Raw genomic sequence first — 13,427 nt, forward strand, 5'->3', positions numbered from 1 at the left:
CCAAGAGACTCCTTAACTTGATTCTTGCCTCACTTTCATCTAGCTGCCTTTTTGGGGAAGTAAGCTCACTTCATTCACCACCATCTTCATTTCATTGGAGTGCAAAGTGAACTGAATGGAACCAGGAAGATTCCAACCACAAAGAAAAAGAAATATACTTCAAATGAGAAGCAGAAAGTGGCAGAAACTATGGACTACAAGTGTTTTGCAGCAAAAGTCAATCACAACTGTACTCAAATTAGCACAGCTGCAGAATTACCATCTGCATACCAGCACGCATGACACGACAACTTCATCACTTTGCTCAAATTAAAGTCCAGCATCACTGAAGTCCTCCTAAATGATTTTGTTTTCAAAGGCACGCTAAATCCCTAAATTATGTCAACACTCGTTAAAGAACACGATCACAACTCCATTTAAAAAGTGGCTGGCTTATTTTGCAGATGACATCACTTAGGAAGGAAGATGCTTTGTATTAGAATGGCTGGCACCCTGCATCTCTGCTTTCTGACTCCAGTTTATCTTACTCACCTGAGTATTTTCCATCATTATTTCTCATGTGCACAAAGATCTGCCATTCATTAAAAGGGCATTATTAAATTAGTATCATAATCTGTCTCTGACCCACATCACTTTTAAAAAAATCAGAAGATCAACTTTATTTTTCTTATTAATGAAGTGAATAAACAGCAGGGCAAGACGATGCAGTAGTCTCAGTCCATGAATATATAAACAACAGGAACCATACAGATCCCTTTCATTAGTAAAGGAGAAGTAAGAAATAACAAAATTAAGCTATGATCTCAAAGTAGAAAAAGACTGATTTGAAGATGATATTTTATTATAGTAGTTCTAAGATGTTTTATGCATTTTAAATTTTCTCAAGACTTTAACAAAATCATAAAATTACAGATTCACAGAATCATTGCAGTTGGAAAAGACCTTGAAGATCATCCAGTCCAACTGTTAACCTCACACTGCTGTATTCACCACTAAACTATGTCCCCAAGCACCACAGCCACATGCTTTTTGAACACTTCCAGGGATGATGATTCCACTTACTTCCCTGGGAAGCCTGTTCAAATGCCTGACCACCCTTTCAGTGAAGCAATTTTTCCTTATATCCAATCTAAACCTCCCCTGACACAACTTGAGGCCATTTTCTCTGTCCTGTCTCTTGCTGCCTGAGAAAAAATACCTAGCCCCATCTCACTAGACTGTCAGGAGAGAGTGTAGGAAGCTCCCCTGAGTCTCCTTTCCTCCAGGCTGAACAGCTCCAGCTCCCTCAGCTGCTCCTACTGACATTTGTGCTCCAGACTCTTGACCAGGTCCACTGCCCTTCTCTAGACTTTCTCCAGCACCTCAAAGTCTTACTTGTCCCGAAGGGCCCAGAACTGACCACAGGATTCGAGGTGTGGCTTCACCAGTGCTGAGCACAGGGGGACAATCACTGCCCTGGTCCTGCTGGCCACACTATTCCTGATAAAGGCCAGGTGCCATTGGCCTTCTTGGCCACCTGAGCACACACTGGCTCATGTTCAGCCAGTTGTCAATCCAGCACACCCAGGTCCTTTTCCATCAGGCAGCTTTCCAGCCACTCTGCCCCAAGCCTGTGGTGCTGCATAGGGTTGTTATGACCCCCAAAAAATCATACTAAAATCAAGAAACATTGGTTTATCACTTTCACATTTCTGACTGACATAAGAAATGCTTTAAATTAAAACCTTTCCAAGGTAGTGACAATGTCAGAAAAAGATACCAGACAGTTATAAGATTTGCCAGAATTGCTTCATCCCATCACACAATAAATGAGTTTCTGATTTAATAGGAAAAACAACACATTTGCAGGCAAAGAAAATTCCACTTCTTCACAATTATCTAAACAAACAGATAACATTACAAATAGGAAGCAGAAGTCTTATGGGAAAAAGCAAACAATCTCCTCATTAAAAAAATGCCCTTTGCTAAGCACTTTTACATACATTAGAAAAGTTACAAGTCTGCTGATGCCATTATGCAACTTTTATGCACATATACAAGCTGCTTTTCATATACAGTGGAGTGTGTTAAGATATAATCAATTACCTAATTGGTATAAAGACTCAAAGAAAACTCTTCCATGTGTTCCCAAAAAGAGAAAATAATGGCATCAAGTCTCTTTTCAAAACAACAAGGATATAAAAGATTTAGCTTCATATGCCATCTGTAATTGTGATGCCAGACCAATGTTTCCCAGAGCACCGATCTTTTTTCTACAATTGCATCTAAAATTTTTTTCCACTACTCTAAACAGAAAGAAAACCTCTCTGATCTGACACCTTGAGACAGGTTACCTGAAAATTTTTATTAGCAAAAAATTTTAACTACTTATATGAAGGTCTACACCCAAATAACAGATGTTTCAACCACCCTACAGAATGGGTTTTAGTTAACAAATAAACATTAACAAATAAACAAATTTGCAAGCTTGTTCTGAATTAACTTTTCTTCTTAATCAGTTCTAGTCCATCATCTCAAGACAAAGCTTGGACTTCACTTATGACAATGCAATGGATCTTGAATGCACCTTTGAAATCTAAACTAGAATTATTGGTTAATTTAACATGCAGACAATGAATTGCTGACTCCCATGGCCACATTTTTAAACACAGATTACTTAAGCTAAAGCTTTTGGTAAAATAATAAGAGTCTTCCTTAAGAGTCACTCCACAAGCTCTATGACTAACAAAGCTTACTTTCCTACAGATTTGTGCCATGTGGTTGGTTGACCTTGTAAAGCTCTTCCCATGCTTGAGACATGGATGAAATCACCCTAACCTATGCCAGCTCCTTTGGATCTCACACTTTTTCTTCCTCAGTTCAGCCACTAATAATGTCTCTCTCCCTTTGACTTAAATTTCTGTTGTTATAAATGTCTTTTTTAAGATATTTATTCTTTCTCCCTTTGAGATATTTGTCAATATTTTCTGAAAGGGCTAGTAATTCAAAACTAACAAGCGATGAAACCCTGAGACAGTCAGACTGTAATCATATTTTTTACTGCAAAAACAAGTTTAAACAGTGAACTTCTAAGGTTTCAGTGATCACCTTTCAAAGAGAAGGGTATCTCGGTAGGCTGGACATCAAGAAGAATTTCTTGATGGCAAGGGCTGTTAAACATTGGTGGTGGAGTCACCATCCTTGGAGGTGCTCCAGAAACAACTTAGCGTGGCACTCAGTGGCAAGGTGGTGGTCAGTCAAGAGCTGGACTCTATGATGTCAGAGATCTTTTACAACTTCTGATATACAGTGAAAGAATAGCACCTCTTCTCTCACTTGTGTTGTACTACACACGGAAGAGAAGCTGCAGTGAATCATAGAAAGCCTGAATTTCTGGAAGCACAAAGCTAAGGCACTGCTTTGCCTGGAAATTAAGAGTGATATTGAATCTCCTACTGGCTTTAACCTAACTAGACCCTTGCTAAAACTTTAAAACAAAGCAATTGTTCTTCAAAAAGTGCTAAACCTCACAAGTTAATGCTTAGGTTTCCCCCTAGGCTTAAACTCCATCAACCAGCAGTGCTAATTAGACTGAGCTAGGCAAATCCATCAGGAACACACCTTTAAAGCCCAGACTAGACAAGACTGAACACTAATATAAATTGAGTGGATAAATTTATTAGCATAACCACCTAGCAAATATCCCACTAGGCTTGTAAGCAATAATGTCTATAAGGTGCAATCATATAAACAGATTAAAGCTTTATTGTAACAAAAAATAGTGGTGACATATTGTGCTAAGTGCACACAAGCTAAACACAATATAAGCTTTGCCTTTAATTGGACACAGGCTAAGATCTTCCAGCATCACCTAAATGATAAAGGTCTAGCTTTAATATCTCTAGGATATGATGGTATTATCTCTATGATGAAACCTTCAGCAAGTCTTTATCAGAAACTGCCTTTGGTTCTGATGATGACAATTCTGCAGTGGAGCTAAGGTCCCTGCAGCCAGCACAAACACAATGTTGGTGAATGTTATTGTACCCACAGCACCCTGCACACACTGTAAGAATGCCTAACTTTTTACCAAGGGATCATCTATGCTGTGCAGCTACCACAGAAAATGGCAACAGGCAATCCATGTAAAAGGGTAAGACTATGCACAGAAATCTGAGGTTTAAGTGACAAACAGCTTGCACCAACGTCAGTTCCCCTTCTCCACACTAAGCAAGACTTTAATTCTAACTCAGAAGAAAGGGTAGCTCATTATTCCTTGGACATTTCAGCAACACGTGGGTGAATGGTTATGGACTGGGGCACAGTGGTGCCATGCAAGCAGAAACCTGTATTCTCCTCTTACTACAGCTTCAGGTGCAAAACTCACAGAACCACAGGATATAACAGCACCCATAGAGTACAGACTACTTCAGAGACGAATACAAGGAGGATTTATTAATTTAGTATTTCTATTTCTAAAGAAAACTATATAGAATAATTCCATATTATTTTCTGCTTAAGTTCTCCAGCTTTTTGCAGTTGTGCAGTTTTATTTGAGGTTATCACACAACTGGGAAATCTTGCTGCCTGAAACATCGAACAGATTGAAATGCTGTGGCTTTTCTAGAACCATCTTATTGGAAACAATCCTTACATTCAAACCCCTCTAAAGATGTTAAGCATGTGCCAAGCTGCCTATTTTAGGCTTGTCTTCCATCCATCTCCTTTATAAGGGCAAAGTTTTCCAAGTGTGAAACAAACCAAAGCACTATATATTTATATATTTATATATTTTAAATTTTAAATGCTAAAATCCTAACTAAATTACCAAACAATTATTCAATTATTTCCCCTTAACTTTTGCAAAATAGTGTAGATTTCAGTCTCCCTCAACCCACACTACTGCCTTTCAGAGTTTAAATCCAGAACTAAATGCAATGACCACACTACAAAAAGTTTAACAAATGCATGCATTAATAGCTTTCTATTTTTTTCATCATCCAACAAGTAGTCCAAATAAGACAGATCTTATAGGAAGAGAATTTTCAGTGGACTATAGAAAACAATGTCCTGATAGTTCTGAACTACATTTTAGAAAAAACAGTATATAAAAAAATTTCTGTATTTAAATTATGTAAATTTAATTCAAAATGGCACAAAAAATAAACAGAAAAGACACAGCAGTACCATAACAAAACAAAAAGTATTTCTACAGACTGGCCTTCTCTTATGCAAGTTAAGGCCAGATCCCAATTGTATGCATGTGGCTTCCCGTGAATGACGTAACCAACAGCAGAATTCCAGTCTTATCAGAGACCTGAATGCTTTCCCAAAGACAATGCACTCAGTTTTTCTTACTGCTGAATCTTTCTTGCCTTTTCAAGTCATGAAACCTTGGCTCCCACCTGATGAATGCCCAGATCTGATGGAATTTGAAAACAGACAGATTTCCTAACATGTTTGATGTTTGGCTGTAACATCATGATTCTTATTCTTGAAGCAAAACAATAAAACTAAATTTAAAAGTAAGCAGAAAAGTGGAAAACAAAACCTTTAAAAGGCACTGTACTCACCATTGCTTCACTGATTTAATATCATTCCAGAAAATTTAAGAGATGTTAGATACGCAGCTCTCACTCTCATGGCAGAAGGCACTTATTTCCAACTCTAAGTTATAATCTGAAGCCTGGCAGAGTTTTGGGGTTGGGACAAAGGGAGCACTGGTATTTTGGTTTGGTTTTTAATATACTGGTCTACAAATAAAAAGCAAACAAATGCACCACCACCACCTTCCAAAAAACAAAAGTCAAGATCCTGAACCAGTAACTATTTTCCATCCCTGACTACAGCTGAAATAGTCCATCCTCACAGCCTCCTGCTCTTCAACATACAATAACTGGGTTGTAGCTAAAAAATGCTTTAAGTCAACTGAAAATAAGAGAAGCATTCTGCTGTATTTTTAATTTTGCTGTATCTTTATGGCCAATCTTTGCTTGCAGCCTTTGCAAGTCAACTGTTTCAAGCAGATGGGAAATAAAAATAGTATTCAAAATAGAGGCAAAAAATGTTTTTAAGGCAGTGAAATGAAAAAAGCATTACTCTACTGAATCTCTGTTATGTTAGAGAGCACTCTCATAAGATCCTATGAAACACAACTAAAAGACTTAAAACCTGAATAAACAAATACAGGCTACAAGTATAGGTATCTTGACATTTTACAGGAGAATTGTTGGACTATTAATTTTCCAATCTACTTCAAAAAATCCAACTCATATTCTAACTCACCCTCTTTTTTAAGTTCTTATCTGTGATGAATTCACTCTTTCAACATTTGTAGCCTTCTTGCCAAATAGTAACAGTATATAACTGTACTTAACTCTTTACTATACTACTATTATGTGCAAAACATTATATATTTCATAAAAGAAGAACATTTGAGTGAGGATACTGGGAGTTCCACTCACTCTGTAAAGAATGTAACTGGGAAAACTGTAAAACCTAGGGGTTTTTTCATCATTCTGCAGAATTGGGGCAGAGGGCAGGAAAGGCAATGCATATAGGCAATATTTTAAAAATTCCAGATCTTTTTCATATTAAAAGTTTATTTGAAAGACCATTTTAGAACTCTGTATTATTCCTCAAACCTCACTTCTGCCTAGTAAACCCACAGAAAACAACATTTTGCCACCTATCACAAAAGTGGACAACAAATACACATTTCTGGTCTCTTCTCACTTTTTTGTAGGACAATTCCCTGTTTCCATCCAGAAAAGCCAGAAAGAATAAGCACATTACAAAGGAATGTCACTGCTCAACTCCTTGACACATTCTCTTTGTATTTCAGTCTTCATGGAAACTAAAATCATGGTGCTTTCTCAAGAAGGTTATAATGCTAAAATGAGACTTTCTTGTGAAGAAATGAGGAAGGCACAAGAGATGTCCCTCAGAACAGTCTGCACACACACCTTAATGACAACAATCTCTTCAAGAAATCTTGAAAACCTACACAGTTTGATCTTTCTATTTACATTTTTGCATCAAAGGGCATGGCTCAGAACACTGAAGTGTACAACAATTACTTAAGAATGAACATGGGGAGCCAGGAATTAAACTGCAACATCTCTCATGCAAACAATTATCACGTTCTAGATCAGACTAAACTTGTTTCCACAGAAACGAACTATCCCCCTTATGATCATATTTGAGGAGCTGGTCCTCAGTGTAGCCAGATATAACATGTCAGCACATAATAAAATATTTCAAAGGTTGAAATACTTAGCAAAGAGACTAGATGTTCAGAAGGTGGTTAAATGAGGCTCTCAACCCAAGCAGCAATTTCAAGACATACTAGGTGCTGTATTTCCACAGAAAATGTTTCCTTCAGACATGAAACAAGCAACCTTAGAACCTTTCATTAACATCCAGCATACTACAGATGTATTTGATTTAGGAAGCTGTGTCAACATGACTTCAGTAAAGTTATCTTGCTTTTCAATAAACACAGTCAAAATGAAATTTCTCACAAGGATTCTAATATTTCAGCTACATTAATTGCAAATTCATAAATCTTTTTCTAGTCTCCAATGCCAATTCTGCCCCACCCACACTCCATGGAGAACTTAGATAAACAAGCCAAACAGGCAAGAAAGTCTCACACATTTGAGCTTGGTGTACATTAAATGCACTTTATGCAAACACTCTGTTATGTAAACATTTATGAATAATTTCTTTATATTTAAATTTAAAATTCAAATGGAAATACAAGGCTCTATGACACAAGGGTTGTTTTAATTAGTAGAAATAAATTAATTTCTGTTAAATATTAGCCCATTTAAACAACCAGAGCCTATGCTTGGGTTTTGAGGGGAGGGGGGAAAAAAAGTCATACAACAGTATCGGTGAGAGAAGCAAGATGCCCATACCAAGCACGCTAAGAAACGTGGAGATATCACTGCAAAAAGACAGTTTTTGTTTTAGCAGTATCTTGGCATGGGTGGAAGTGAATTAGCATTACAGCAAGCAAGGGAATACATCTGCAAAGCAAAACCTACAGACATGTAATTTGTATTAGCAACGATACATACCAAGCTGTTCCAGCAAGACCTTGCCACTTAGAACAGAATATTTTCGTACTCCAGCCACACAGACCCCAGAGACTCAACCCACATTTCCTGATTTCTACAACAAAGAGTGTCATTAGCTACCAGCATCATCAGGAATGCAGTACTACAGTAACCATACTTAAAGAAACCTTTCATCTAGTTTGGGAAAAACAAAAGTATGGTGAGACTGGTATGACAAGTTAATCAACTTTTAAGCTATTAACCTTAGCTTCAAACAAGACAGGTCAACTAGTAAGCACACAGTCCTACACATACAGAACCTGCGCTCAACTCAAGTTAATACAAGTATTAAATGCTCAGTTTAGTCTGCTTATTCTAATTCTCTACTTCCTTTTGTTTCCATTTGATTCATCTATCAGGTAATGCATAATTTCATAAGATTTAGCTACTAAATACAAGTCTCAAAGGAGGTTCTCTTTGCTACAAAACTCCAGCACTGGATTCTATTAAGAGCAGAGATTCAAGAGTTATTTTACTAATATGCTCCTCCTTGAAAATATCTGTACTATTAGGTTGGAGTTATAACTTTCCTGGATTTATCTTTTTCTGCAAGTTGTGTTTAACTCTTGATTTTAATAAAGCACTAAAATATTCTTCTGTACTCAGACACAGTTGAGTCTTATAATTCCTAGTAATCTTAGGACTTTTAATTCCTTACATTCTTGTATGTAATTTTACTATGCCACAGCCAGTCTAGCTGCAATGGGAGCCAAGACCTCTCTATTCTGACCCTGTGACTATGCCTCTTATTGTTACACCTTTTGCCATCTTTGTATGTTTTACTAAAATAACACTACTGCATATATTTTTACTTTAGCTTATCCCTGTAATAGCCTATTTCATAAAGTGCATAATAAGAACAACGTGCACAGATGAGGAACATATCAATACAAACAAAAACAAGTCCCTTAGGCTTCTTATGTCAAACACAGAAAAACTGTACTATATTTAAAAAAAAAAAATGTTGAGGGGTGTGGAAGGGGCATAAGAGCCAACATGTAGCTGCTGAAAGAATTTATCATTCCTACTTCACCTGACCAGAGAACCTAAGATGGAGTATTCATGAAATGTCTTCCAGCAACCCCAGAAATCATCTTGCCTGGAACAAACCTCTGTTTCCAACTCTGTTCAGACAACCAACACCTCTCCTTGCCTACCCACACTGGCTGCAGTAGTGCCATTGATTTTTTGACTACATGTGTGCACTGAGCTTCTAGAGATCACAGGTTAAGTAGTAGAGATAATCCTGTTGCAGTTATCTGTAATTTGTTCACATAAATGTTGATTATATTGGCCAGGCTGGTGGAATAAAACCACTTGCTGTTCTACAGTGTGACTGCAGAGCCCTGTGTGCAGTTCAGCTAAAAAAGTGCAATGGAGATGGTATTCCTGGCACAGAACTCTATTTTCTTTAGCCTGCAATTCCTTCTGTATTTTGTTTACCAGTGGCATTACATGAAAGGTTGTAACAGTAAAAACTGCAACCATTGGGGGTAGCTTATGTTCTAAAAAGCTTGCTTTTTTTTTTTTTTTTTTTTGTTCCTAAGTTAATTACAACCATTTGTATATGTGCTTATTTAATGTCAGAGCAATAAAAAGGAAAAAAATACCTGAAGGACAACTGAAGTATCTTGAATCTTGATTACTCTAAATCTTGATTAATTTAAATTTTTAAATATATTTCTAAATGAAAACTGTAGAACTCCTCAGATTTCAGCAGCACTCTTCTTCTCATCAGCTTGCTTTTCATTAACTGTTTGATTCTCAGATCTCTAAACTGCCACTTCAGAAGTCAAGCTACAATTAGTCACTGGAGGTGCTTGCTAGATGAGATTAAGAGAGTTCCAGTTGCATCCTGATTAAATCTACACACACCAAACAAATTAACTTTGTAATCAAAGCTATCAAATATATCTGCCTTTTACAATTTGAACAAAACTTTTGGTTTTCAGTACGGATACCTAGGGAAGCAAGGCATTTCAAATTGCAACATGCCTGCCAGCTTCAGTTTTTGGACCAACTGGCCAGCGCCCTCTTGAAAAAGAGAAGAATATTCCAGATAGCTGAGAAGTTAAATGAAAATCAGAAGCAGATAACTCAGACATCCTTAAACTCCCTCTTTTTTCTTTTTAAGCAAGTTTTTTTGTCATTTGCAAAGACCCTATTCAGAATTAAAGCCTCTGTCTTACAAGGTTTACTGGAGAAGTTGATGACACTCTGCAAGGGTTTCCTACTACTCACAAGACTGCTGCTTCCATGGTAGTGAGTTCTACAGATTTGGAAAACCATAATAATTCTTTGTCCAACAGTTAAGTACATAATACACACATATAATCTAGCAACCAAAAAATTTACTATTCCTAAAAGCTTCAGAAACCATGATAGGCAAAAACCTGTAATTTCAGTTTTGCTTTTAAAAGAATGAAGTTTCTAGTAATTTTAGGCCATTTGTTTGTCAAAGTTGAATTTGGCCCAGTGTGAGCCAGGCCACCAAGATGAAAATGCCAGGCATACCCAAAAACATCAAATCACAGTCTTTTCAACACAGTCTCAATGTCAAACACCAACAATGAAAAAAAGAAATAAAACAAAGACTTATTGAGGTCAATGGGACATTTCAAATAACACTGCTATGTACTTTCTAACGAGACTTGCTAGCAACCCTTACAGTTCAACTGCCTAACTACTTTCATCATAAAGGATCTTGAAAGCTTTTCAAGCAGAAGTGCCTACACCTCAGTGGTTTACAGCATATCTTTGATATTCAGCAGAGGAAATCCCCATGGGCTACAAAACTGTTTTCATTTTGTCCCATGAAATTCTGTTCACTTCTGGATGATGTATATGCTGGTGAAGTCCAAATTTTTCTCCTCTCTTGCATTCCTGCAAATTTTTGGCAGCATACCGTAGTCATAACCACTGGTTACAAAGCAGGGCTCATTCCACCACCAAAGCAGCAATGTAAATGTCAGAATAATTTTAAATGGTCAGCAGAAAACTCCTTCCTCCAGCATCCTCTCAAAGGAGACCTTCCAAAAACACCACGAGGGCCAGAAGATCCCTTACCTCCAACCACGATACAGTGGTTCTCAAAACATCAGAATAAGCACACAGCTAAAGCAGCCAATACTCCACAGGGTGGTAACAAAGAAAATAATTTCCTTCAGTCTTGGACAAGGGAAAATAATGCATGATCAATCATGACCAGGATTTCTCTTGCCCATCCAAACCCTTAAAACCCAAAGTGAACCACCCAGCATACCAAAGACTGGTGACAGACAATTTTGTAGATTAGCTGAAGACATATTTGTAGTTCACTTGAAAACTTTAGGGCATCACTGCTCCAATTCAAAATTACTGCTTCCCACTTATTAAACCCCAGAACGTTCCTGCATTATTATTACAGAATGTAAATTAGGTTAAACATTCAGGAGTTCAAAACATGGGAAATGGTAGCTTAACAGTCATCAGTGCTGCTTTGGATATTCTACTGTGTCATGCAAACGCATTATGATTAAGATTTTTACCTATGTAATATCATTCCTTCATTAACTTTATCTTCTTTACTGTTAAGAAAAACAACATGCTGAGAAAGGCAAATGAGCACAGCAACCAAATATAAGAAGAGCAGGACCCTCCCTCCCACTGAATAGCAACTTCCAGATGACGAAGCTACTCTCATTCACATATTCTAAATTCATTGCCATAGGAAAATCTCTTCTGGCGAAACGTTTTTCTTCCTCAAGATACTAAGTACTTTTTTCTAGTATTAAAGCTTTGGCCTAGGGAACCTTGAACTCTGAATTTCCTCTTTTTCTCCCCCTCCCTTCCTGCTTCAGAACAGAGAAGCACAGAACAGAGTTCACAAATGATGGCAGCACCAGAGAAGGATGCACATTACATACCTCTGCCTCAAATGGAAGCACATACATAGTTTCACCACACTTTAAGGACCATTGCCAACTTTATTTAGTGCCCCTAATTCTGGGACTGGAGGTATAAAATACAAATCAATTGACAACTGTCATGCTCTTAATTTCCCCATGTCTATTAACTTCTGTCCTATAATCTCTGGTCACAGGACAGACACAGAGCTCACACTGAGTGAAGTAAGAGGAGTATACTGTGGGAATCAGCCACAGCCCTCATCCACAGCTGCAGGTTTCAACTGATCCTACTCCAGGAAGGTTCAGGGCTGCATCTGTTACACAATCAGAGAGATAATCTCAGAGGCCAGTACTGTCTGAAATTTTCTTCTTGTTGCTTCAACTTGCATGGAGCTATCCCTGCCGTCCCACCCTCCTCCCCCATCTGGGGAAACTACACCGGAGACACAGTGACACTGGGAACATGGAATGGCTGAGGTTAGAAGGGACCTCTGCAGATGATCTAGCCCATCCCAGTGCTAAAAGCAGGATCAGCTACAGCAGGCTGCACAGGACATGGTGAAATGGGTCTTGAGTATCTCCAAGGATGGAGACTCCACAACTACTAAATGCAACAACCAAAGTCTAAGTAGGTTTTTCATTTATGATGAGCCCATCAAACACTATTTGGACATTCATGCCCTGCTATAGCTTGAACTATGAAAGTTCATCCAACTTTGGGATTGGATATGCCTTAAAGACACCTTGAAGAAACATGCTTTGCTGAGCACAGTCACCAGACTCTCCAAGAAAAGCTTCCCAAATCTGTATTCATATAGTCTACAGGCTAGAGCTCAGTGGTTCTGTATGGTGTGAATTAAGTGTCCAAAGAAACGTTGACAGTTTTTAAAGAAAGACCTCCCAGAGTAACTAATCTTTAACAAGGAAATTTCTTGAAGAAATACCAAGTAAAGGAAGAATTCTACTAAGGGGAAAAAGTAGCACATTTTTTATACTACAGAGACTAGAGAGAGATGGAGGGTAAAATTACATTGGAGGAAGATTTCAGACCTGTATCAGACACCAAGCAGTCTTAGAAGAGGAAAACAACATCTTTAACAAGAAGTACCAGCATATCAAACATTAACATCACAAAAAGAGTCATACTTTGATTCACTCCAGGATGAAGGATTAAGACCTGACTCCAAGGTATGTAATCCTCCAGGTATGTAATCCTTAACAATCCCGCAGAACTGATGTAATTTTGACACAAGAGGTGTGCCTGCTTAGAGAAACCCTTGTGAATTCTCTTATCCCCTTGTTTAGCCAGCTCTGAGCAGCAAGTAATGCTGAGCCACACCTGGGCATCTTTGATCTTTCCTGCTTCAGAGATAAGAATAACCACTAGCCCAGACAGATGGATAAAGTGGGTCAGAGTAGTTCTTCATGACATGAAGTT

General features: G+C 37.8%; 1 protein-coding gene across 3 annotated transcripts in view; it reads right to left on the reverse strand.

Moving 5' to 3' along the window:
• The window catches only part of NCOA2 (nuclear receptor coactivator 2), a 187,810-nt gene that overhangs the window by 136,035 nt on the left and 38,348 nt on the right, over nucleotides 1-13,427 (reverse strand). The window contains exon 1 of one of the 3 annotated variants that reach the window (XM_018910971.3): nucleotides 8,064-8,172. The exons of the other annotated variants lie outside the window; for them this stretch is intronic. The gene's annotated coding sequence lies outside the window, so the exon portion shown is untranslated. Of the gene's footprint in view, nucleotides 1-8,063; nucleotides 8,173-13,427 lie in introns of those variants that run through there. 3 annotated transcript variants of the gene reach the window in all.

This window comes from Serinus canaria, chromosome 2 (assembly GCF_022539315.1).
Source record: "Serinus canaria isolate serCan28SL12 chromosome 2, serCan2020, whole genome shotgun sequence".
Classification (NCBI taxonomy): Eukaryota; Metazoa; Chordata; class Aves; order Passeriformes; family Fringillidae; genus Serinus; species Serinus canaria.